At 40.1% G+C, this 24,744-nt stretch overlaps 2 long non-coding RNA genes across 2 annotated transcripts; both read left to right on the top strand.

The window, feature by feature from the left end:
* The first annotated feature begins 645 nt into the window (after positions 1–645).
* LOC133214285 (uncharacterized) lies at positions 646–19,468 on the top strand. The gene is made up of 5 exons (XR_009726078.1): positions 646–1,410; positions 2,298–2,447; positions 16,499–16,554; positions 16,929–17,027; positions 19,107–19,468. It is a non-coding gene; the product is annotated as an uncharacterized LOC133214285 (long non-coding RNA).
* A 1,521-nt stretch (positions 19,469–20,989) lies between these two features.
* Positions 20,990–24,469, top strand: LOC133214283 (uncharacterized). Its single transcript, XR_009726074.1, has 2 exons — positions 20,990–21,491; positions 23,082–24,469. It is a non-coding gene; the product is annotated as an uncharacterized LOC133214283 (long non-coding RNA).
* The last annotated feature ends 275 nt before the right edge of the window (positions 24,470–24,744 follow it).

Raw genomic sequence — 24,744 nt, 5'->3', positions numbered from 1 at the left:
AAACCTGTTCTTCGTAATCCTCAGTAGCAGAGAAGCTCTTTGGACTTTACTGACCAACAGCAGAGATAGGATCATAAATGCAGTATCAGGCAGCGCCACCTCAGTGAAGCTCAGGATAAACAGAATAAAAAAGGGAAACAGTGAATGATTTCCATTGTTTCATATATAGTAGATTTCCAGACTCAACCAAAATATGCTGCTGCTTTTTTAATTTTCCTAAATTGTTTGTCAAGTTATGGTAAACATAAAAGCATGCAGAGGTAAATTACTGGAACATTTTCTCTACGTTTGCATGCAGAGATATACATTTAAATGAGCACACAGATGTTTGTGCACATGCATGCAAATATATAGACGTATATGCATGTGCTTGTGTGGATATATGCACACATATGTATGTTCATGCATACAGCCAAGAAAATCATTTTCCATAGCCTTTCTCTTGTTTAACAATAATACTGAACTACTGGCATTCAACAATCTAAATCCTCGAATGTGTTGAAGAAAGGTAGATTTTAATGGTGTTAAATGAACCATTTAGCACAGAAGGCCTCTTACCTTCAGTGGCACACTCTCAAAATGAAATCCAGTGTTCAGATACAATAATAAAAAGAAGAAAAACAATATTACCTGTTTAAAGAGAATATAAAATCCAATTAAGTTCTGAATTTTAATTTGCTTCCAAGCATGGGTTTGTTGCTCTGTGAAAAGAATGAAAATGTAAATGACATTTCTGTGTGTTATCTACATAATCCAGAGCCTAGAATATCCTGTCATGCTTATTTTGTCTAGTGATGATAAAACTAAACAGTTTTAACTGAATTTCCTGTAAATGGGCAAATAATCAAAAAGGAACATCTTTATATTTTGATCTATCATTAATTTATGTATAAATGCTGTTATGAAGAGATTAGCTTTTCTGAAAAGAATGATTTTTGCCTGGCATCTGACAACAATGATGGGCTGTAGCATGTGAAAAGCTGTGGATGGAAGAAAGCTGGACTTTTGAACTGTGAATTTACCAAAAGACCAGAAGAGGGAAGCTCCCAAGAGGCCCATAGGGCACCAGCCATTGATGCGCAGACACAGACCATTGTGTCAAGTGTTACTACGACCTCCTAACCCCTCTTGTCCCTAAATCCAGTGGATCAGTCATGGTCATCTGCTAAGTTGTGTGTCTTACATGAATTGGTAGTACATACTGAAATGTGGCAGAATGAAGAGGTGGTGACCTGAGGATGTGGTAGGAGGCTGCACAAGTGAACTTGCTTCTGTTCCAGCCATGGCTGGGGCAATAATGTCATTGCAGTAAACTCTGCTTCCCATTACCACTGACTATTCCTGCCTTTCCTTCTTGCCTTAGATTCACTTTATTTAGACTAAACATAGAAAAACATCTGTACCTGGACTGTAAGTATCCAAATCAGCAACTACATTTGTATTTACATAAGGCTGTCACCCACTAGTTTTGCCGAGCAAAGAGATTATCTGGGGATGAAGTAATAGCAAGCCATGCCTCAGTTCCACTGTGCCTCTGCAGCCCGGTGTTGTCCACCCATGCCTGTCACCCTGTACCTATGTTCTTCCCTCCAAGGAGCATTGCTGCTTCCAAAATAAGTCAGCACAACATCAGATGCTGAGAGCTCACAGGAGTTCAGAGGCTTGGTTCTTTATCTGAGTATTAAATAGATTGCTAGGGAAAGATATTTGACCAAACTGGTAATAAGGTAGCACAGAATATACCTATGAGAGTGGTACTGGCAGAGGAGTAGACAGTATATCCAGGCTGGTGTAAATCAAGTTATTCTCAGAGAGTAACTTTTTGTAGGGTTAAGAAAGATAATTTAAAACAGGCAAAAGGCAGAACACCCAAAGCCACGTTATTTTAACAGACCTTTGTGCCTAATGGTGGGATTAAGCATTCAAACAAAGGAGTCTATTGGGTATTGAGCAAGATCAGAAATTCTTGGTGCCTGATTTTTAAATAGCAGTCTCTAATGGTGGGTGTCCAGTCTGGAATATCCAGCCCTCCAGCGTCTGGGAAATCTGCTCCTTCAGAAACAGAGAGGCTGTTTACATGAACTCCAGGGTTTTATATTAGATCCAGAAGAAATCATTAAATTGCTCATGTGACCTAAAATTGTACAGAAAACACAACTGTAAAACTAGCAGATCCTTCCCTTGATAGGAAGTAGATTTATTAGGTTTTCCACTTTTTTTACAAGCTATATGTATGGCTCCCAGCCTTTAATCTCACTACAGATTTTGCCATCTTTGAACTGTTTATTACATTGCAGCACTACAGCAGGGATGAGAACAGCATTACCTGAACCCAGATTCTTCTGCACTTCACAAAGTTATGCATCCTGTTCTACATTGCTCCAAGTTCAGAAAGGTGACAACTTTTATGCCTCTTCATGCCCTGTAAAGTATTAAAGGACAGCCAGGTAAGTTTCAGATGGAAGCAAATACTAACTTGTCTGTACCCAGGATTTCTTTTTATATTATTTATATTGTCACTACCATGGTCTTACAGCACGTCTCTTGTTCAAGGTCATGTTGCCTGTGAAAATGATAAGAATTAATTAAAAGTGTATGCAGAGATATAATATGAAACATGTTTAGCATGACAAAGCTAACACTGGGTGATTTTAACCTTGCTTCATTTAAAGCCTCAAAACCAATCTCAAAGCTTCATCTCAGTTTCTCACCAGCAATTTGTTATGCAAGAAACATCACCTTCAGTATCTTGTATGAGACCACCTGCTGTTGTTCAGCCCTTCCATATTCACCTCCTTCATGTCTCTTCAAGGGTAGCCCAGTGTCTGTCTCAAGGCACTACATGAAAATTAGCCACAGAAGTTTGTAAACATTATATAAATCTGTTTCCATAAAAATAAGGGTATGAAAAGTCTGAAAAGCTGTGATGATGCAGATACAGTTTCCCCCAGTACTTCAGTGCTTTTTTTTTTCCTCTTGTCCCTAAATGTGGTGCATCCCAGCAAACCCAACCTAGTGCAATCAGTAAGCAAAACTGCTTTGCAAGCGCTTTGCCACTGTTTGTGCTGCTGGAATTGAAGGACTTTATCATGCTTTCATTTTAAAAGCCAAACCCTAAATTCAATCAGCAAAAGATTAAACGGTGCCAGTGCTTTCTGATACTGCTAAAAAATGTCATCACTTATAAGTTATTTGTGTTTGAATATTGAATCCCAAAGGGGTGGTAGCTATTTTTTGTAATTCTGTGGAGATGGAGTAAATGGTTATGAATAGCACAGTCATAGAACAGGATTGATTATTAAGCTCCATTCCTTTAAAACCACCTCAATTTGACAAAGGCTCTTGCAGCAGGACTAGTCCATGTATCATTACTTCTGAGTCCTAACTCAAATCGTGCACAGAAACAAGAAGGTCTGGAAGGATTTCAGAAGAGCTGTTTGCTGTGTACTGCCTCACATACTGCTTTCGCTACAGAGACTGCAAGTCCCCAAACTGTTTGTGATGACACAGTTTGTACAAATGGCATCTCAGTCCTGAGCACTTGCTCTGCAGTCTTAATGGTCCTTTCCAAGAAAGAGCTCTAATAGTTCACTGAAATTGTGTTTAGTCTGCAGGCCCCCTGGAGCTATTATGAATGCAATTAACGTCTCCAGATCAGGACAAAAACGTGAAGGACTCTATGCTGTATTGACTTAATATATCATAATGGCTTTGTCTGGGCCTGGATGGGCTATTATTCATCCAAGAGGTTTGGTGCATGCTACAGTTGCACAGTGCAGCTTTTGGCATAACTTCAGGTCCTGCAGGAAGGACAGGCTTGCAGTGTGCCTGCTAGAACAAAACCCAGGCGATTCATCCCAGCTAACAGCACTGGAAACAGTGGCTCTTGTTTCCCCATAGCCTTTGTGGGTGAGTGGTTTTAAAAGCAGCTCTGTGGGCAAAGCCAGCTCCTAGTGCATTGCTGGCTCTGTTTATTTGCTGGTCCTGGACACTTGCCCATTCCTTGCTGGCTCCTGGATCCCTGTCACTGCCCACAGGAGCACACATTTCTGTTGCTTCTGCTTACACTTAGAGATGCCATACAAGTCTGCCCAGGGGGAGGCAGACCTACTGGCATCTTGGCCCTTCTACTAACACAGGCCCAGACTGGTTGTCCAGGATCTCTTTTATAACAACTGGGCACTTCTGGAGTGCCCAGTTCTTTATCTGACCTCAGACCCTCAAGACCTGCAGCCAAGATGCACATTTCAGTGCTGATGGAGGAGCCGCTTCACTGTCACCCTTTTTGATTGCACGCTAGGCAGTAAATGCAGAGCACTTCATGAATTGTGATTATTTCCAACCAGTGAAGCCTGATTTCAATCACGTATTTTCCTGATTTTACACAATGAACACTAAAGCAAATAGATAAGCAAATCTAGGTTTTATCTTGCAGAGTTTCCCAAGTGCCTGAGGCAGTTTCAGGTCCAGTGGCTGAAGTTAAGCTAAATATAAGCACTGTGCAAATGCAGAATAGGCAGGGAGCAGCCTCTCTTCTGAAGTCCTATCACTGCAACTGGCTGTGCAAGGGGAAATCCTTTTAAATGCCAAAGAAACAATTTGCTTTGAAATCTCCATCATCTGTGTTACCTGCTCTTTTAATCCATCTATCCATTCATTCCACCCTGGAGTTTCAGTGGCAAACCATATCCTCCCAGTCCAGGTCAGGTGTCAGATTTGAAGCATCAGCTTCTGAGTTCTGCTGGGTTTTTAGCTGCTGGTTGTTTTGGTTCAGTTTAGGGTTTGGGCTATTTTGTGTGTGTGTTTGTTGGGGTTTTTTTCCCCAATGAAAATTGAGTTAGATACATGTAAACCACACTGTGTTCATATACAGTACAAGAACAAGAAAAAAGGTTCATTCAATTAATTGTTTATACAAATGACCTGTCTCCATTCACAGTGCTGCTTTTGATATGAAAACACAAAGTTAACTGAAATACTGCTATGGCTACATTTCAAAGAAAAATGAAGCAATCTGAGGTCTTCGGTGCTCTTCAGATTTGCACCATTTCAGGAACATCTGTGTGAAGGTAGGGTGTGATTACAGAAGAAGTCTTTTCCACATGAGTATATATGCTTTTTTTTTAATGCCACTTCAGTGGGTTTTCACTTTAATTATAGAGCTGTACTATTTAGGCAGAACTTCTGCAATTTATTTCAAGAGCCATGTGATGCCTTGATTCTAGCATACCTAAAAATGTATTTGTAATGTTCAGCTTAACAATGTGCAACTTCAATCCTAACATTAAGCTCACCTGTCTCAGAGCTCAGCACATCCCTAGGTGAGTGCAAGCTGACACAGTTTTATCTTCTGTGAGAAACCCTTATTTTTCCTTACCAAATGCAGACTAAAAGGGAGGCTTCCCACAGAAGTTGTGATCAGAAAGGGATGTGTCAGCTGTTATCTCCAAACTTGTACTGTTGTAATCACAACTGTTTGTACGTGCCAGAAGAAATAGGAATATTTACAGCTTTTCAGTGCAGCCAGAAGGAAACAATTACAAGTGAAATACAAACATACAGTCACATACACAACTATATGAAAAAAACACAAATACATGCACAGACATGCATGTTCATACTCATAGATAAACAGAATGCCAACAGAAACAAGCAGAAAATGTGACTGCAAGCAGAAAATATTACCGAAGAGGCAGAAAATAAACCTGCATAGAAGAACTGGGGACAAAGCAAGTGTTTCAAGCAGTTGTAGTAGCAGCTTTTCCATTCCAGGACTGAGAATAAGCATGTAAACGTAAACCTACTCCAACAGTTCTGGTTCTGGGCTAGGAAGTAGCTATATTTACCCTTTGTGCATTGCGCTCTTTCTCACTGAGAGAAGTAAAGCCAGGAAGAAGGTTTGATGTTGATGGAGAAACATTCCACAGTATTTGCAGCGTCTGATAGAAACAAGGTGCTGGGAAATGCTACTGTGTTCAATTACATGAATGCTTCAAGCAGGATGAATGGGTCTAAATGGAGATCAAATTTTGCCTTCTAAGGGTATGATATCAGATCTGTGTGTGATCTCTAGGTGCTGGGACTCTCTGCTTCCATCCTTTTTTCAAGTTCACATATCCCCTTCTCCTATTGCTGAAATTGCACTGAATGCATCATTACATGGTCTGACCAAGTCATATTCCTCCATAAGCACAGTAAGTACCTGCATTTCTTCTGACAGTAAAGATGGTCTGAATTGCCTAGGTTTATTCTTGCTAGTTTTTCTTTGTCTATATGCTGCTTGGGAAATCAATACTCAAAGGAGCAACCTGTGTATCTCTGACTTACACACAGTTCCAGCTGAACAGCATTAGGCTTCTAGCAGAAGGATTGAAAGAACAAAGAAAAAGGTTCATTTAATTTACCTTAAGGGATAGTTAATTTTTCAAATAGAGACAATTTGAAAAGCACAAAGCACTATGCCAATATCTTGGTCACTCTTGAAAATAAAATTCAGTCTTTCTTGGTAGGAAAATAAATGTCAGAACTATGTACATTTGCATCCAGGAGCAATTCTCAGCTAATTTTGTAGTAATTGATATGTTGCTATATTGCATTATTATGAGTACTGAAGCGTTAAACATTCAGGCCCAGGCCAGACTTGGCCTAACACCAGAGTGGTCATTTGCCATGTACCTGACCAGTACACAATAATAATCAGAGCTGGCACAGAGCTTAAACATTGATGTTCACTGGTGGCCTGAATAGAGTTCAGAATATTATGGGCTAGAAATACTAACTTATACAGGGCTGCAGGTTTAATGAAACCAAGAACTGAGCTGGACAATTTGAAACAATTTAGATTAGATATTAGGAAGGAATTGTTTACTGTGACAGTGGTGAGAAATTGGCACAGATTGCCCAGAGAAGCTGTGGCTGCCCTGTCCCTGGCAGTGTTCAAGGCCAGGTTTGATGGGGCTTGGAGCAACCTGGGCTAGCGGATGGCAGGGGGTTGGAACAGGATAAGATTTAAGTCCCTTCCAACTCAAACCATTCTTAGATTAGAAAAGAACCTGCCTTCCAATCAAAAGTCCATTAAGTAGCTGATAAATGGATGTTTCATGATGGATGCTAAATTCAAAGCAATGTCTTTTTTTGAGTGATGATGAAAAGTATCTTCATTATGTATGAAAGTGACTGAGAGTAACTTTGTGACAAAGATGTGTAATGGATTACTTGTCTATTAAAAGGATGTGTCCAGGTAGGCTTTATTCGGGCACGTGTGATAACCTCTTTTTAAGTTAAGTACTACTCTATCAGCGGGATTATAGTGGATTATTTTGATTGTCCTAATATGCATCAACTAAGCATTGCTGTTGCGCAGTGTCAGCTGTGGTCTTTGCTCCAGGAATCACTCTCTAAAATGAGCAAACAGTACTCCTGGCAGGACTCAGAATAAATTAGAGATACCAAAAACTCAACAGGAAAAGAGTGTCTGCTGTGCTGGATGACCCCTATTCAGGCATATTTATATGTAAGCCACAGCTAGGTATTATAATGGCTCTTTCATGTGTAGAAACTGCCTGCCCTGCATAGACTTTTCCAGCCTGATGCTCCTGGGTACTGCTGCTGTTAACAGCTGGTCAGAGTGTACTTTGTACGTGTGCTGCTCCTTTAGTGGTCCTTTATCGGTGTGCTCTGTACCTGGTTGTGCAATGCAATCTCTGTCTGTAGCATTTTCTCTGTCCACTTACAGCTCCTACAAGGTAATTCACTTGTTTATTTCTGCTTGTACTGCTGGGAATGAGGACTAATTGCTATCAGAGGATCTCATTACTCTTTCTATAGCACATCAGCTGGACATCCCAAACTCCATTACCTAGCGAAACCACCTGCTGATGAACTGCACCTTTTATGTTAACAAGATGGCTTTGTAGCAAGACTCCTACTGTGAATACAGTGACAGGGCATGTTTAATGTTGGGATCAAAATGGCACTAGGCCACTTGGTGAAGTCTCAAGTAACCACAAAGTGGACAGCGAGGTATTTTCCTTGTAGGACTGAGAAAGACACAGGAAAGCAGATGTGTGCTTTGGGCACAGGGGACTGCTTGGCTCCAGCTAGGCTCAGTGGAGGGGGTTTGTCAGACACCACTCAGAGCACTTCCACTTGGCTTCTGCTCCAAGCCAACCCTGAGGGGGTTGCTCCTCCCCCTGGACTCCATGTGGAGTCCATGCCCTAAAGCCTTTGGGAACCTTCCTTGTGGTCTCTGGCTTGAGCAACAGGGAGCGTATAGCTAAAAACTGACATCCATGGAGCCTTTCCTAAAACCTGGAGCAGCATAAGGATGGCCCATGGGGTTTTGTTTCACTTGAAATGTGCTCTTCACCAATTCACATAGTTTCTCTTTAACTTAGCATATCCTCTTCAGCTCTCTGCAGCAAGCAGGTGTTTCTCCATATTTCCAGTCTGTGAACTTAAAGGAATTCTAAAATAATTCATCATTTTATAAATAAGTTATACAAGCTGTCACCACAAATCTGTCACCATGCAGACAGGTGCAAACATGTGCAGTATGAAGAGAAAGATACTGACACTCAGATCAGAATAAAGGCCATCTAAAAGCAATTACATTTCCAGGTATTAGGCAAACACGATTATTTAAATTGCTAGTCAAAAACAGTTGATAAAATAGATAATTAAAAAAGATTGACCTGAAAGTTGACTTTAAATTATTCTGTAACGCTCACACAACTCATATAATTGCTCTCTCATGACCCAGCCTCCATTAAAAGGAAATTTCACCTTGGAAAAAATTATATATGCAGCACATAGTGATTAAAATAAGAGCTTATTCTCTGAAATACTGGAAATGATGTGAGGAACTGTGTTGGAAAGTAGGGATAAATTAGCCCTGCATTGCAAGCTGTAGTGTGGTCTGTCATTTTAATACTCAAGAGGTATTGAGATAGAAAGCATGATAACGCATTAAACCACAGAAAGAATAGATGACCTATTGTATGCTGATATATAAAAATTAAGCTGGGATAAGAGTGAAAAAGATCATGGAATTGTTTAAGTTGGAAAAGACCTTTAAGATCATGGAGTCCAACTGTAAAACTAACGCTGCCAAGTCCAGCACTAAACCATGTGCCTAAGTTAATACCTCTAGGGGTGCTGTCAGTACCTATGGCCAAATACATGCATTGGTAACAACACCATCAAATAAAAAAATAGATTAATTTGACCTATGGCTATCCACAGATACACAATTCAGAGAAAGTGGCTGAAGAGATGGACAGCACCAAAGGACATTTTCTGAAGGAAATCTTGTAAGACTCCGGTTTTAATAACACATAGCTCTGCCAATCTCATTGCAGAAACATGAGAGCACCCGCTTTCAATTTAAAGTGCTCTCCTCCACACGTAGCACTTCTCTGAACCCATCACTTCCCAGGAGGCTCTTTCTCAGGCAGTCTGCATTTTAAATCAAGCAGTTATGACAGTTTTCACTGCAAAAGCAGACAAATTAATGAAAGCAGCATATATAGAAACTTGGTTATGATAATTGCTGAACAATAGTGATCAGGGTTCCTGGGAAATAACTAACTGGCTCAGATTTTTGCAGTGACCATCCATAGAAAAAAAAGTAAGTCATGTAGAACTAAAACCGCTTGCTAGCTTTGGCGCCTAAAGTAATGAGTTACAAAATGGTGCAGGCTGAGATCATTAATCCTTGATTTATTGACAGGTTTGAAAGCTCTGGGTAGGTCTTTGTTAGAAATTCAGCTGAGAGTGCAGTCTGCTCCTGCATCTATAATATTCTTGAAACCCTCTGCAATTTTAGATATGTTTGTTTTCCTGTGATGTCTTTGAGACAGAATGATGTGGGTAGTCCCGTTTTTGTGGATGGGATGTTGAAGCTCAGAGGTAGCACATGTAAGTTATGGTAGCTTAGGTAGATTATGACTTGAAACCAGATTATCAGCACCTCACCTGCATGCCCCTTCTCTGCATAAAACTGGACTTGTAGACAGCACGCTGCTATTTTCATGTTGCATGAGTTCAGGCACAGTCTTGTGACTTTTGGAGCAGCAGTGGACTGGAGTGGGTAGGAAGGAGCTTTTTTACTAATCTGCTTTCAGAGTCTAATTTTCACATCTGAGTCTTATGATAGGAGATCAAAGCCCCTCATTAGGGACTGAATCCCATATTTAATACCCTTAATGCTCACTTTATGTACTCATATGATAGCCTGTTTTTTGCATAAAACAACATCCAAGCTCCTTTTGACACTTAATGAAGGGACAGACTGGATGTTTTTAAGACCTCATTTTTCTATGTCGTTGCAATGGTGGTGGAGCAGGGCTGATTTCAGTAGTTATACTGTCATACAATCAGCCTGTCAAAAGTAGGATCAGTCTCCTATGCTTTATGAGAGGGGATACAGAAGTATCATTGTTAATGAATCTGTCTTTCAAAAACTATCCTATGATATCAGGCATCATAATCTTTGAAGCACTGTGGACTTGGGGAATGTCAAAACATAGGATACGAGGGCGCACTATCACTCTAAATTGCATTGGGAGCGATGAACTTATCAATCTCTATTATCCAGCTACTGGAAATAAGACACATATTTCTCCTGGGGATTTACCTGGAGTGAGATCAAAAGGAAGCTGCTTTCTCCCATCCCTGCACGAAGGTTCAAAATTTGTTTTGATGAGTGACATTAAAAATAAATAAATATATGAAGTGACCTGAATAAGTTGAGCGATTCCCTTGTGATTAAGGCAGGAAGTGTTTGAAACGTGAAAAGTTGCCCCTGTGTTCAATTGAGAGAGGTCCTAGTTAATTATTTAGAGCAGCCGAAAGCTCATCAAAAATTTAACCAAGATTTATTTCTCCATGATTGTGCAGGCACCACAATGTGCAACAGAGGCTTTAACTCTGCTAAATGCAGCTCTTGAGTTTTCACCTCCCAGCTTGCCGGTGCTGGCTCAGTGGGGCCAATGCATCCTCTTCTCCCACGTCCCCTCTTCCCCAAGCACCTACAGAAAATTGCTTGTGACTGTTGGTCATGCACATTAGTGAGGTGGATTTAAATAGCATACCCAGGCAAACAGATAGCTTAAAGCATTTGAACTACTGCTGTGGAGGAGTTGCATTGGCCTACGGCAGCCTGTAGCAGTGTGTTTCCAGGCTACAACTATTCGCCTCTGGTAGACAGTGTCAAGTACAAGCCAGTCTGCAGCAGAGCCCCACACTTCTGGGAAGCTGTGGCTACGAGCCCTGAACCTGTCAGAACTTGAGGAAGGGAAAAAAAAAGTACAGACCACCTTCCCAGTACCCTGCAGACCAGTTATTGTTCATGTTCCATCCTCCTGTAGCACTGGCAGGAATATAAACATTCTTGGTGAAGGTGAAGACAGGATTTTACAGGTCCAGAATAAGACCTTGGGTTAAGCATAGTTCCTTGGTCATCCATCCATCTTACTGGGATAAGTGCTGCATTGAATGACATGTCTTTCACACTCCATTTCTCTTCTTGGGACTGTATTTTTTCTTGGTTTCTTCCACTGATCCTCAACTCCCAGACATGAGAGGTCAGAGCTTGGTGACACACAGATCTAAAATCTCCAGTGCCTGAAGCTTCACCATGCAGAGATGAGTTCAAGACCAACTTTGCAGCCCGGCCCCTTGCCATCACTGGTGAGCAGCAGGTACCCGCAGACCTTAAGTCTGTGCTCCCTTAAATATCCAGTGCTGCAAAGTGGGAGCTGGTTTTAAGCAATTTAGCTCAGATCTCACCAGTTTTGTGCACACTGCCTCAGAGCTAGGTCTGGGCCATTGCCCTTTTCTTTGAAGTCCATTGCATTTGTGATTTTCTTTGATCATTGCCATGGAAATGATTGAAATGTTTTTCTCATAAGTTTGTATGCACACAGGCATAAGAGGCCTAAGAACTTCAGTAAAGGTGAAATATCTGACCTTATCTTGACTGTGTTAGGAATAAGGTAACATTAAATAGGATGAAATTATATTATAACTACCTTGAGAGACTAATGAGGAGGGAGCGATATTACTCTACTACTTCTATCAATGTACTCAATACATTAAATGTCTGTGAAAGAGCTTTGCTAGCAAGCTTAGTGTGCACGGATCTGAAAATGCCAGACAGCACCTTAGGGTTTCTAAGGCACTTTCTTTTGCTGAATTTCCAGCGGTGGCACTTAATACCCAATATCTCAAAAGGGACAAAAATCCCTGAAAAAAAACCAAAATGGGGGGGGGGGGGAATCCATTCTTTTCCCACTGTTTCTGAACAGAAAGGTCACAAAAAAGGGAAAACTGTGTTTGCTGAAGAAACTCTGTTCTTGCTACATTCTCCCTGATTTCTGGAGTTTCCCAGAACTGTTCCATGTGCTGAGCCACAAGAAAGAAAGAACGAACTCTTTGCCCGACTATACTGTACTGATTATCCTGGTTTGGCTGATTTCTTATTCTACATGGCTTCATTATAAAAACTGACTTAGGAAACAGATCTCTGAGTCACTGCATTTAGTTCTTGCAAAAGCCATCCAAAGTTTAGAGGTGATCAAGCAGGGGAACAATGCTAGGAATAATGTGGAAACTGCTGAAGAATAAAATAATGGCATTTCTTAATTTTGATTATATGAGCCTGTGATAAACCAGTTCACAAACCCCACTTGTAATCATCTCCTCTGAAATAGTTAGAAGGGAACAAGAAAGGATGGAGAGCAAGAAAACAGGAGTGTGGTCTGGAAGGAAGAAATGGTCCATATGAGGTAAGCTGAGCAAACATTGGACTCATTGGCTATCCTACTGGGCTTTCGAATCATGAGTGATATTGAAAACATAACCAGGGAACAATTACTCATCCTTGCTTACAATGCACAAAATATTTTCTATACTGAAAAGATTTTTGGTGAATGGCTAAACTGAATCCCCAAATCAAGCTGAATATTTTGCTCCTTTGTAAGTGGTAACTAGGGGAAGAAACTGTATAAGGCTTGCATTTCATTTGAAGTATTACTGTATGTTTTGATTCATTTGGCTCAGTTCATGATATAATGGAGCATAACTGATGTAACTTGGCTTGATGTGTCTCCTTGTTACACATACTGGAACAATATCTGCAGAAACAGTTGAATTTACAATTTTTTTCAGACATCTATTTTAAGGATCAGTAACTTCAAACAAGCAGAGCACTTAGGCATATTTTAAAGGCTTATTTCCTGCAATCATGCATGGGTCATGGCTTAATCCTCATCAGAAAGCACACATTTTGGGATCCTGATTACAGGAGGAGCAGTGAAGGAAGGACACACAAAGAAAAGGAAAATTATCAGAGTTTTCAAAAAGAGCTCGGAGATCTTGCACCCAACCAGCAAATCTTTGATGCTAATTTAAAAGAGAGCTGATTATTTAAAATTCTTAAGGAGGGACCCCAACAGGCAAAACAAAGTTGATGATTCAAAATATCTGTTAGGAGAATTAATGTCACTGCACAGCACTGTGTGTCCATATGTGACACAAAGGACAGGCTGTGGAAGAATCAGCTATCCTGGCGGGGAACAGACAGCCTAATGGGAGGAGCAGCTAAATCCAATATTTCTTATTGAATTACAGGATTTCTTATCACTTTGCAATAAGGTTTTTAACAGTAAAGCAGGCCTGTGAATTATTTTTGAGAGAAAGAGTAGGGTGGCTTTGTTTGGCCTAAGCACAGCTTCTGCCAAATGAGATGGGGAGGCAAAAGGATCTTGGTGTTTTGCTTAAGAGAAGTAAAAATACAACAGCTATCTGCAGCAGGTAAGAACTGGATTCCAGACCACTTTGAATAAGTTAAGCAAATAATTGTATGTGAATAAATTAGGAAGAAAAATACTAAATACATTTCTTAATGCATACCATATGTTTTTTTGCAGCTTTTTAACAGAAGGCTCTTAAAAGAACACACATTGTCTGCATATACTTTCTGCAGTCACCACTTAATAGGCAGAATACTCATTTAGTGGATATATTAAAAACCTATAAGCATCCCTTTGAAGCCTGTGAATATATAGTGGAAGTCTGTTTATTCGTTTCTCTCATATCTAGATGAAGTGGCAAACATCCAAATTTCTTAAGTAATTTAATTTAAGGAATTTGGATATTTGACAGTTGAAAAGAAGGTTTTCATATTTAAAAAAAAGGAGGAAGGGAGTTTCCTTTGCAACACTATTTCATTTACTTTCACATATCATTGAAATGCCAGTATTTCTGGAGTATAGGAATTTTGAAGATACTCTGTTATTACAAATTAATGTTATTCTTGCTTTTAAGAATGTTTCCAAATGTCCTGAGACAGAAGCTCGTGTTCATTGGAAGTGCTCCCTTTCTCCTCATACCTTTCTGTTCAAAGGTTGTGCCAACTGATGTGGTTTGCAGAAGCCTCCAGGCTGCTATCATTTGGGCTAGCAGAGTGACCTTGGACTGATCAGGCAAAAAATGAAGGGAGCACAAATCATGCCAGTATTCATCTTCATTCCCACCCTTTATACTCCAGTCATTGTCCATAATCTCCCCAGATACGCCTCCAGAAATTGGGTTATGGCTGTCCTCCCCCTCCACATTTTTACCTGATGCCTGGTGAAGTCCACAGCAATACCCAGGGGTTTCAGCTCCAGGGGCATTGGCTCTGGCTATTGGCTCTGGTTCAGGTAGATGAAGTGTGGCAAGCAGAGACAGGATTTTAAGGTCTATTTAATTATCCCAGTAATTCAAAATTTGATGTGAACTTGAGTTGTTTATGTACCAGAGAGGATTCTGCTTCTGGAGGGATTCTGGCCTTGCTGCACCCTGTGTACACTGATTATTGGAAATGCAGCAACCAAACAATGTCTTGAGCAACAGCAGTAATAACAGTGTAAGAAGGATACTTTTCCCAGCACTGTAAAATATAAGAGAATATTTTAGGAGACATTTCAGCTGTCTTGCAGGAGAGAACTCCATGCTGCTGTGGCTGCTTCTCCAACACTACCTGAACTGTTTAGGTTTAAATTCTGAGACCCACATAACACCATGACTATGGCACAGGTATTTCTATGGCAAATGCTGTAAGAAATACTTGACATCTTTTCTCTCAGAGCACCACTGACTGTTTTGCCTAATCTAGGCAATGTGTAAGGCTACATAGCAGCCTGGATGCTGTTCAGGTGAACTTCTCTGAACTCCATCATGATACAAGTCCAACTGTGGTGACTGAGTCTTGCCTCACTGGACAGCTGATGGTTGTCAAGGGTGTTTTCAAGCCTTCTGTTGGTGGAGAAAAAGCCAGAAAGGCCAGGCTGCACATTTTATGAAAACTGGTTTGTAAATTCCAGATTCAAATATTTTGATTTTTAGGCTCAAATTTCATCTCACTACTGTGAAAAGCCTGTTACTCCCTACCTGTTACACTCAGAAGCACTTCTGCAGATGAAAACCAACTTTCCATGCTGCAACCTCCCACAGACATATGCACACACATTATGTTCCCAGTTTAATTGCCTTTCAAAACTGTCTTATCTTGGCACAAACTTGTCATTGGTTTATCTCTGCTCAGGATAAATGTATACCTAATCTTATTACTGGATGCACTCAGAGCAAGCAATCTCATTAATAGCTACCCTTAAGGGATTTTTATCCATGGATCAATTTCATAATTGGAACACAGCTACATAATATATAAATATATCCCTTCAATGGCACAGCCGTCCTCATGCTGTTCAGTCTTGCACATCTCATGAAAAAAAAATCCAGAAAGAATGTATTTTTAAACCAGAAATCCTTCTTGGAAGCTTGTTAAGTTTTCAGATCACACCACAGGCTTACAAGCTTGATTTGTCGGGTTCATGATAGTTGCTGGATATGTGAATTCTATCGTATTTAGCCTGGATAGTCACTAAGAATAGTTTCCCCTATTCTTGGTGGTAGTGCACAGAACTTTGTATGCTCTTTGTTGTAGCATATAGATTTCTATAATGGGAAAAACCTAACTTGTTAGCTTTGTTAGCTACATATCATTTTCAAAAGCAGCAGGAGCTGTCTAGCTTTTTAAAAATTAAATTACATTCATTATTCCATGACTGCAAAATACCCTACTAAGAGTGTAATAGCTTAAAGGCTTCCTATGCAACTTTACTTCATCATTAAATAATTATCCTTTGTGTACCTGAACTACACTTTTGTCACATCTCAAATACAGGATAGTTAGTGAGTAGGAGTCATTACTGAGGCTGAGTGAACCATTCATAATTAAACCTGAACCAAGCAAAACTTAAGTTTCCAACAAACTTCCATTTAATTCTATCCAAGCCCTAGCAAAATAAAATACATGTTTACTGCACCCAAGCCACAGCAAGCATTACTCACTTTGGAGTCTGTGGGTTCCCAGCCCCTGCCACACTTCTGCCAGGATCATTACACTTCTGATCAAAAGGGATTAATTTTATTTCTCTCTCCCACTCTGTAGGCACACAGTGAAGATGGGCATTACTGCAGCTCTTGAAATGCATGCATAAGAAATTAGTAAGTATTTTACAGTTCTACCTGTTTGTAGCTGCAAGCCATGCAATTGCACACAAGGTTTTTCACAATGACACCACTGGGCATTTCCAGCCAGCTAGTTAAAATGTGACAGAAATTACTGTTATAATTCAAAAGGCAGATAGTTGTTTCAGTGATAAAGACGATAAACTGAAAAATAGCCAGAAGTGTAGAGTTACTGCGTTTGATTATCAACAGATCCCAAATCACTCAAAACAAATCCCATAATCCTCACCCAGCTGCCCATAGTCATCTTACCCAAGGCTGCCAACAGCAAAATATTCTCTCTGCCAGTGTGATGGGGAAGGGATTGCAATGAAAATAGAGACATTCATGGATGTGTGTTCTCATTGCAGTTAACGTGGGACTTGGCTGCTGCAGGGGCGCAGGACAAGCTGGACTGCACTGACTCCAGAGGCAGTTCTCATGAAGAACTGAAGTGTCCGGGCACTCAGGTATGAAGCAGGAAAATCTCTGTTTAGATGGAGAGACCAGAGCCCAGAGTGTGTCAGCTCATCTGAGGCTGCTTAGATCACTTTGTTGTTGGAGAACTCTCCTGCAACTTTATAAGTGCTACCAGGGCTAAGAATGGTAAAATAAAATGGCCTCATATTAGTAACAAGACACCCAGTTTGAATCATGATGGCAATTCACCAGCAGACCTTCTTCCTGAGGGATGTGATGGATTATCTGCTGCTTGCTGTCTTTAAATCGAATCTTTCCATAGCACAAGCTACATTTCAAACAAAATAGCTAACTAAAGCATGCAGGAAAGAAGGAAGGGTTGGGAGGGCAACTGATTGATAGGGAGATTTCTTTTGAGCATGCCATTCAATTGCTTCATTTATATTTCATTAAGCGTGAAATTATGTTTATAATTATATTAGACAACTGTGTGAGAGATATTAGCTCATAAGCTCAGGCTGAATTAAAACAATTATTAATTAATTATTATTCTTGGCTTTCATTTTTAATGAAATTATGCTTCTGAATTTAAAGCACTAGTGAAGGCATGTTATTTTACTTTGGATAACTATCACTCTGATTGGCTCCTGAATAACTGAGAAAATAGGAGTAGGTGTTACTTAATGCAAACACCATCTCGTCCAAGAATGCACTTTGCATGATCTATAAGGAGAAAAGAGGCTCCAAAATGTACAAAAGGAAGAAAATCCTGTCTAGAGGTTGTGCTGCAGGGAAGTTGTGCAGCACTCAGGGACAGCAGGGGTGGCTATGCAGCACACAGGGAAGCCAGTGATGAGGAGGGCAAAAGCTTAGGAAGAGTTAAGGAAAAAAGAGACAAAAAAATTATTCAAAGCAGAAAATAATATGCAGCCATGGGAGGTGTGAGAAATTAGCACAGAGCACCACAGCCAGCATCACATGATAGCCTGAATGTGTGCTTGAGCCCCTGCAGCATTCCTCTGCTTAGGCATGGCTTCAGCCAGCACAGTCAGTCCTTGTGACATAGGACTAAAAGTGACATAAATGACTGGCCAGCAGCCAATACTTCTTGCTAGGATCTGGCCTCATCCACAAACCCCTGTGCAGTGGGAGTGATGGCTTGAAGCAAAATGGGACCTTCTCTGTAGTTTGTGCATATGCAAAAATCAGAGCTGAGGGTTTATTTCATCTATAATCTACCAGGGCTATGCCTCCCTATTATATTTTCTACTTCTTCCTATGATATTAATACATATGCAAAAATCACTTGGACTTCAAAAGGACATTCTCAGCTGGTGTAAGAGCTGAGGATATTTCCTGAGGTGTTGCAGATATGGGCAGCTTTCATAAAAACAGCTCAAATCTTTAAGGCAGTGCTGTGGCTCATGAAAAGTTCTTCAGTTCACCTTCGTGTATTTTTCTGTTTCTTTCCAGATCTCACAGTTATTCTGTCAGTGATTAAGGATCTCAAGCGCTTTAAAACAAAGTTTTCACCTTCAGATACTTTTCCAATCTGTGTGAAAAGAACAAGCTCCTTGCTAGCATTTATCTTACAATGTGCTCTCTGGCACTCCAACCAAAAATATTTTGAAACACGTTTCTTTCCAGCTCCGAGCTTTGTCAGTGCCAGGCAACCCACTTTTTAGTTTATTTTTAAAGTCTGGGGTTGTTTTGGCTTCTCCTTTTCTACTTTCTTTTCCTCTGTGTGCAGCCAACCCCATGGTTTCATTCACTGAAACAGCTGATTGCAAAATTAGACAAATACTTTGACTTTGCCCCTGGCTTTCATGGCTTCTGTACCTCTGAAGACTCCATTCACCTCTAATTACATGTCCATCGAAATCATGCAGAGAAAGAACAGTGTAAGTCGTTAGCCCCCTAAACGAGTGTGCAGCTGAGTAGCTAACAAAGGGATTAACACTTGACAGTAGAAGCACTGCATGCTGAAGGAGAGGGTCATCAGGTGACTTCCTATTACACAGAAATAATTGCCATCCAGTGCTGAGAGAAACTGATGTCCACAGGCTGTGTTTACTGCAGAGATGCATTTTCTCTCAACTCTTACCCTTCTGCTTTATCTGTCTTTACAGAAAACAAGGAGAGCCGTTCCTGGGCAGGGAATGGAGAGATGAGAGCTTGGGCAGAGGGAACCAATGTGGACTGGCTGGGGAGCATGAAAATGGGCTTTGGAAATGCAAGGTGATTTGAAGCCCAAGGACATTCAGTAAGAACCTTCCTATTGAACAGAGGGCTTCTGCCCCCTAAACAAAACCCATACATTTTAGGTTTTTTGAATACTGCTTTGCTTAATCTTCCATTGCCATAGTGTGGCATCTTTATACAAATAGTTGTTTGTATTGGGGTTGGATTTGGTTGTGGGTTTGGTTTTTCTTTTTAGATCTTCTTTAATAAAGAGGATATAAAGACATAATAGAAATATTTTCCTTCACCCCCTACCTAGCCTTTTGTTATTTAAAAGCACTTTATGATTCAGGACAGTATCCACATTACAGTGAGCATTTCATAGATTAAGATATCTCCAGACAGCTAACATTTTACCTTTTTTAGCATACAGTTCTTATTCATGGAGCTTAACAGATCTGTTAATTCTGTGGCCACTATGAAGAAGTACCTATGGAGCATTTAAAAGTGCAGTAACAATTACTAGATAGAATAGGAGGCTGAGTTAGAGGATAGTGGTCATCACTGTCATCATGTGCTGTTGATGGATTACTGGATTGTGCTTGCTGAAAACGTCCTACTGCATTAGCATAATGTGATATGGAATATCCTGTTATGCAATAAGAGTGATCTTGCAGTTTGGAAATATTCTGGGTAAGACTTCCTGCTGGAATAAATACTCATCACTCTGTTGAAGTCATTGCAGCTGTTATAATTCAAATGGGCTGAGATTTGTTCCCTTGTCTTGAAGCAGACAAGGACAAAATAATGCCTAATGTTAGGGGAGCATTAAGCACATGTTTGAAGTTGAGCAGAAAGGGGCTTTATGTTGAATTTCTGAGCAGGATGATTTTTTTCCTTTGTGTTCTGTCTTGAACTGCTTGCAATGTAAAACTTGCGTCCCAGTGCATGGCTGGGATTTCCAGGTGAGCAAGGTCTGGGGCTGGCATCTGTCTGATTGTTTTAACCTTACCAACAGTACATGGTGGAAAACTTTTTGTCCTATTGTGGAAAAAAGGTGCCATTCCACAGCAAGTTAGCACAGCCAAAGTAATTTAAATGGACTATACACAGATAAGTAAGTTTGGCATTTTTAGCCCAATTTAAAGACAGCAGATTTTGTACAGGCATTTTGTTATGTGATCTGAGATGAAATATAAAGATACATAACTGAGGCTGAGAAAAGACTCAGTAGCAGCGGGGTGTATTGTACAATGTGAAAAGGATGTTTATACCCAAACATCACATGCACAACTGAACATGAATTCACATTAGATCAACTTCAAACATATATTTAGTAGATAGATACATATTGAACAACTGCTTTTTAGGTAGTGACGTACTGATATCACAAAGGTTTTAATCTAATGAACTATCTGACTTCTAAAAACCCAAACATGGCTAATATTTTCAGCAGCTTGTTGAACAGCAACATCTGAGCACAGGCGAGGATACCTAATTGTCTGTTATTATTGTCTTTTTTGGTCTGATTTCTTTCTGTATCTTTAGTGGCATGTCAGTTTTGACACGACAAGCCCTGTAGAAATTTGTAATGAGTGAAGCTGAAGACATTAATCTACTTCTCTGCTACTGACATTGTAATACTTCATTACAGAGCATCGACAGAGCATATGAGCTGCGTGCTGGTGCCCAGGACCCAGGATCAATAAGCATGTACACATTCACCACATTCCCTGTGCACAAGGCCTCTGCCCAGCTGAACAAGTAGTTGTCACTCACATAGCAGCTCTTTCCACAGTGGAGGAATTCATGAGCAAAGGCTGGAGGAAAAGCTACGGAAGAAGTGACTATGGGAATAAGGGGAAATTTATGCATGAGTCAATGGGTAACCCACAGACCATCTTCCTTTCACTATGGAATACTTCTTTCTTGTCTGATGAAGTGACATCTGGTTAGTATATTTGCCTGATTATTTAGTTCTCTGCATCACTTGGAGCAATGTAATCTCTCTAATTGGTACACAGAATTTTTTCCAGTATGGTTAAAGTAGCAGATTCTGTGTTTAGCTTCTTTCATGGTTGTTTTTGCTATCAGCCCCAGAAATCATGCAAAAGAAATGATTTTGTCTAATTTTGTTTTTATGCATTCACAGAGTCACCATATTAGCAGCCTTTGAAATAATATTTAGGTCCACATACAAAGGAAATAAAATGCCCTAATTAATTTTCTGCATCACTGAGATGGAGCTTCAGTCAAATGGGGAAGGCAGACATTGCGGATGTCAGAGCAAGCCATCCTAGAACCAAGCCTCCGGCATTATTTGGGAGCAAAAGGTAAAATGAGACAGTAGATGAGATGCAAATGCTAATTATAAGAGGTTTTTGGATGAGATAAGCAAATCTCCTTGTAATCTTAAATAAATCTGAAGCTTTCATGCTGTGTTCTCACCCCATCCTGAGTCCATCATGCATTTGCATTTTATTTCTGAAAACATTCCTCACTGCATTTTGATGCTTCAGGCAATAGGAGATTAAAAGACTCTTCTTTAGTGTTAGTTGTTAAAATCCTAAAGGTTATTTCCTGAAGATAAGAGGGTGGTCTTTGCCTTCACAATAGCACAGATTTTCTTTAATATAAACAGACCTGTTTTTAAAGGCTAGCTAGTAATGATCTCCTCAAAGATGTCTGGGTCTTTCAGAGCTAGACCTACAAATCCATCACTTGGCTGGAAAAGCTCTTGATCAGGAACATGCTCCAAAAAGGAAGACTTGGAGACGGAGTAATAATGTGAGCCTGCTAGATGTAAAGTAAGCAGGGTGGTATCGTGGGTTTTCGTTGGGCTTTTTTTGTTGTGTTTTCCTTTTTTTGTTATAAGAGGCTGTATTAAAGCATGGATACTACTGATGGGATTAATATTTCTCAACAGATTGTATATACAGTGTTAGACTTTCTCATACTCTGACTACTTTAATTTTCTCAGGAGGCTTTATTCTGGTGTGTCTAAACAGTTTAGCAACATTCATTAGGCCTCCTGACACCCCAGCTATTGATTAAGAGAGCTTTCAATGCCCACTTCACAGAAATGGTCATCCTGAAATGCATTTAGTTGGTGAGAAATGGGCAGAAAGGGCTAAAGTATCCCAGGTTCCAGGACAGCAACAAACATCATAAAGAGGCTAAGAAACAATTTCCTTTGCATAAGGATAAAACTTAAAGTGGTGAATTTGAAGAGCTTGGAAATAGAAAGACATGACAATAGTCTTCTAATTCTCAAAAAGTCTGCAAAGAAGGTGTGTCTGAAATATTGTCCGAGTCAGCAAAGGGGCAAGAAAAGTGCCTGGCTCCACATGCAGCAAAGGTTTAAATTAGAGATTTGGAAAAGCTTCCTAATGAAGGATACTTAATTACTGAGTCTGGCTGCTGAGGAAAGCTGTAAAGTCTAAGTTATAAAGGACCAATTAGAGTAACACCTGTCTGGAATGGGCACAGCAGGATTCTGCTTCCATGCAGTGAAAATGGACTTAAAGTCTCTATCATGCCGTGGTGCTATTTTGTATCCCCCCCAAACCCACTCTTGTCCTAAGTTTTCATTTTTGCTAGACTCATATATCCCTAGACCGTATGCAAGTCGTCTAAGCTCAGCTGTGAGTGCTTTCAGTCTGTCTCACTTCCACAGCACTAGCCTGTCTGGGAAAAAAAACCACTGTAAACCTAAATTATGTGAGATCAAAGTCATCTCATGAGGAAGTCATGCAGATTAAAATTAATTTCATTATTCTGAGTAGAGCAGCCAGTGTTCCCTAGGGAAAAATCTGTCTTCTTGACTCTTGAGCTGGTACCCTAGCTGACCTAGGAATGTTGGAGAGAAGGTATTTCCCTACAGTCCTCAGTGAGGTATGCAAACATTTTCCTGGTTTCCACAGACACTGTGAACGCGTTAACTTTGAATGGTTCCCTGAACTGACCAATTCGGTTTCCTGGTGCATTGTATTAGATGTGTGGATATGCATTCACAACTCTGGATTCCCCTCTGAAAGCCAGGATCCTTCATGCTGAAGTCAGTGCTGCTTCTTAGGGTTCTAAATCCCTGAATTCAGTCTTAGTCATGAGTTGCAAGAATGCTATCCAGCATTGTAAGTAAGTCAGCAGCATCCCCCAAATAAGATGATAAAGCAGCTGTGTTGGCTCTAGAGCAGCTTAACTTTAAGCTTCTGAGTATGATGAATTATTGTTTAAGGAGATGTATTCATAATTCTGTTCCTTCCAAGCAGGTGGTTGATATTTTGAGAGCCCTGCTGTATCAGCACTATGTATATTTGGCACAGAAACTGCATGAATATTATAAATTCTATATTTAATTGGGTCTCATAAAGAAATCCTCTAAATCATAGTCATCCCATCAAACAAAACAGGAAATTGACATGGTGAGGTATTCCATAACATTACCTCTTTTTTCCCCTAAAGGTTAAACAAAACTTTGTTATTTCCTTAGAAGAAAAGAAAGATGAGAGAGTCAAGTATCTTTGATGTAGTCCTATTTATCTGAAAGTAACATAAAATCCTAATTGTTAGCACAGAAATCAAGTAATGTGAGAAAGTACTTTTATATACAACACCAAGCCTCCCTGAGCCAGCACTCAGCCAAAAAAAGCTCTCTGTTTAGGCTCTCAGCGAGACCACAATGCCACTATTCATTCAGGTTGCATCCTATCTTTCCAGCTTGTTTCTATCTTCCTTGAAATATTTCTGTATCTCTGTCTCATATATTTTGGGCATAAAATATCACAGTATCATTTGCTATACATTAGGTGGTAATACTACTTCACTGACATTTGTGAATGTTAGGTGGCATTGTATGGTGGGGGGTGAGAGTTGCTGTTGTTTCAACATACTGGGGCTGCAAAAATCCTAATGTGTTCTTCTTTTCCTGAATGAGAGTTCTTTCCATAGAACTACGAGGCTATGATAAATGGACTAAGTCATAATAAATAGTAGAGAGACAGTTTAAACGTGTGTGAGTGAGCCTTACCTAATAAATAAGGGTAAAATACACATACCAATGCAAGTAAACGGAGATTTATATTTAGTTTCCTTAAGTGGTGTTGAATCTGTACATGACTGAAAGTGCTTTCATTGTTAATGTATTGAGTTCTCCATACCATTTGGTTCATGTGAAGTACTATTTGCGCCTATTTTATCTATAGTACATCTATTACATCTAATCAAACCAGAGGCACGAGATTTGTACTAAAGGAATGCAGTTCCTTATTCAGCTGTATCTGGAAAACTGAATAAAGGGAGTGGGGGTTGATTTTGGCACCTGACCTGCTTTGGCATCTTTTGCCTGCAAAGAGTTTGTCATGGAAGACAATAGCTTGCTACAAGGAGCAAGAGAGGCCAGTGAGCCTGCAGGAACACCCACTGAAACTTGTGCATGACTGCATTTTCCTGACAGGCTGCTTCAAGTGCTCTCTAGAGTTATTTGATCTGGTCCTCCAAAACTTGTTCACACAGCTTCTCTTTACTGCTCTTACTGTGGAATTCATCACAGGCTATTTTATCTGGGTGAGAGCTGAGCATACACAT

This window comes from Neopsephotus bourkii, unplaced genomic scaffold, assembly GCF_033783945.1.
Source record: "Neopsephotus bourkii isolate Nb327-2 ecotype Australia unplaced genomic scaffold, CSIRO-AGI_Nbou_v1 NB_882, whole genome shotgun sequence".
Classification (NCBI taxonomy): Eukaryota; Metazoa; Chordata; class Aves; order Psittaciformes; family Psittacidae; genus Neopsephotus; species Neopsephotus bourkii.
The sequence above is the reverse complement of the archived record's forward strand: the minus strand, read 5'-3'. Positions and strand labels throughout refer to the sequence as shown.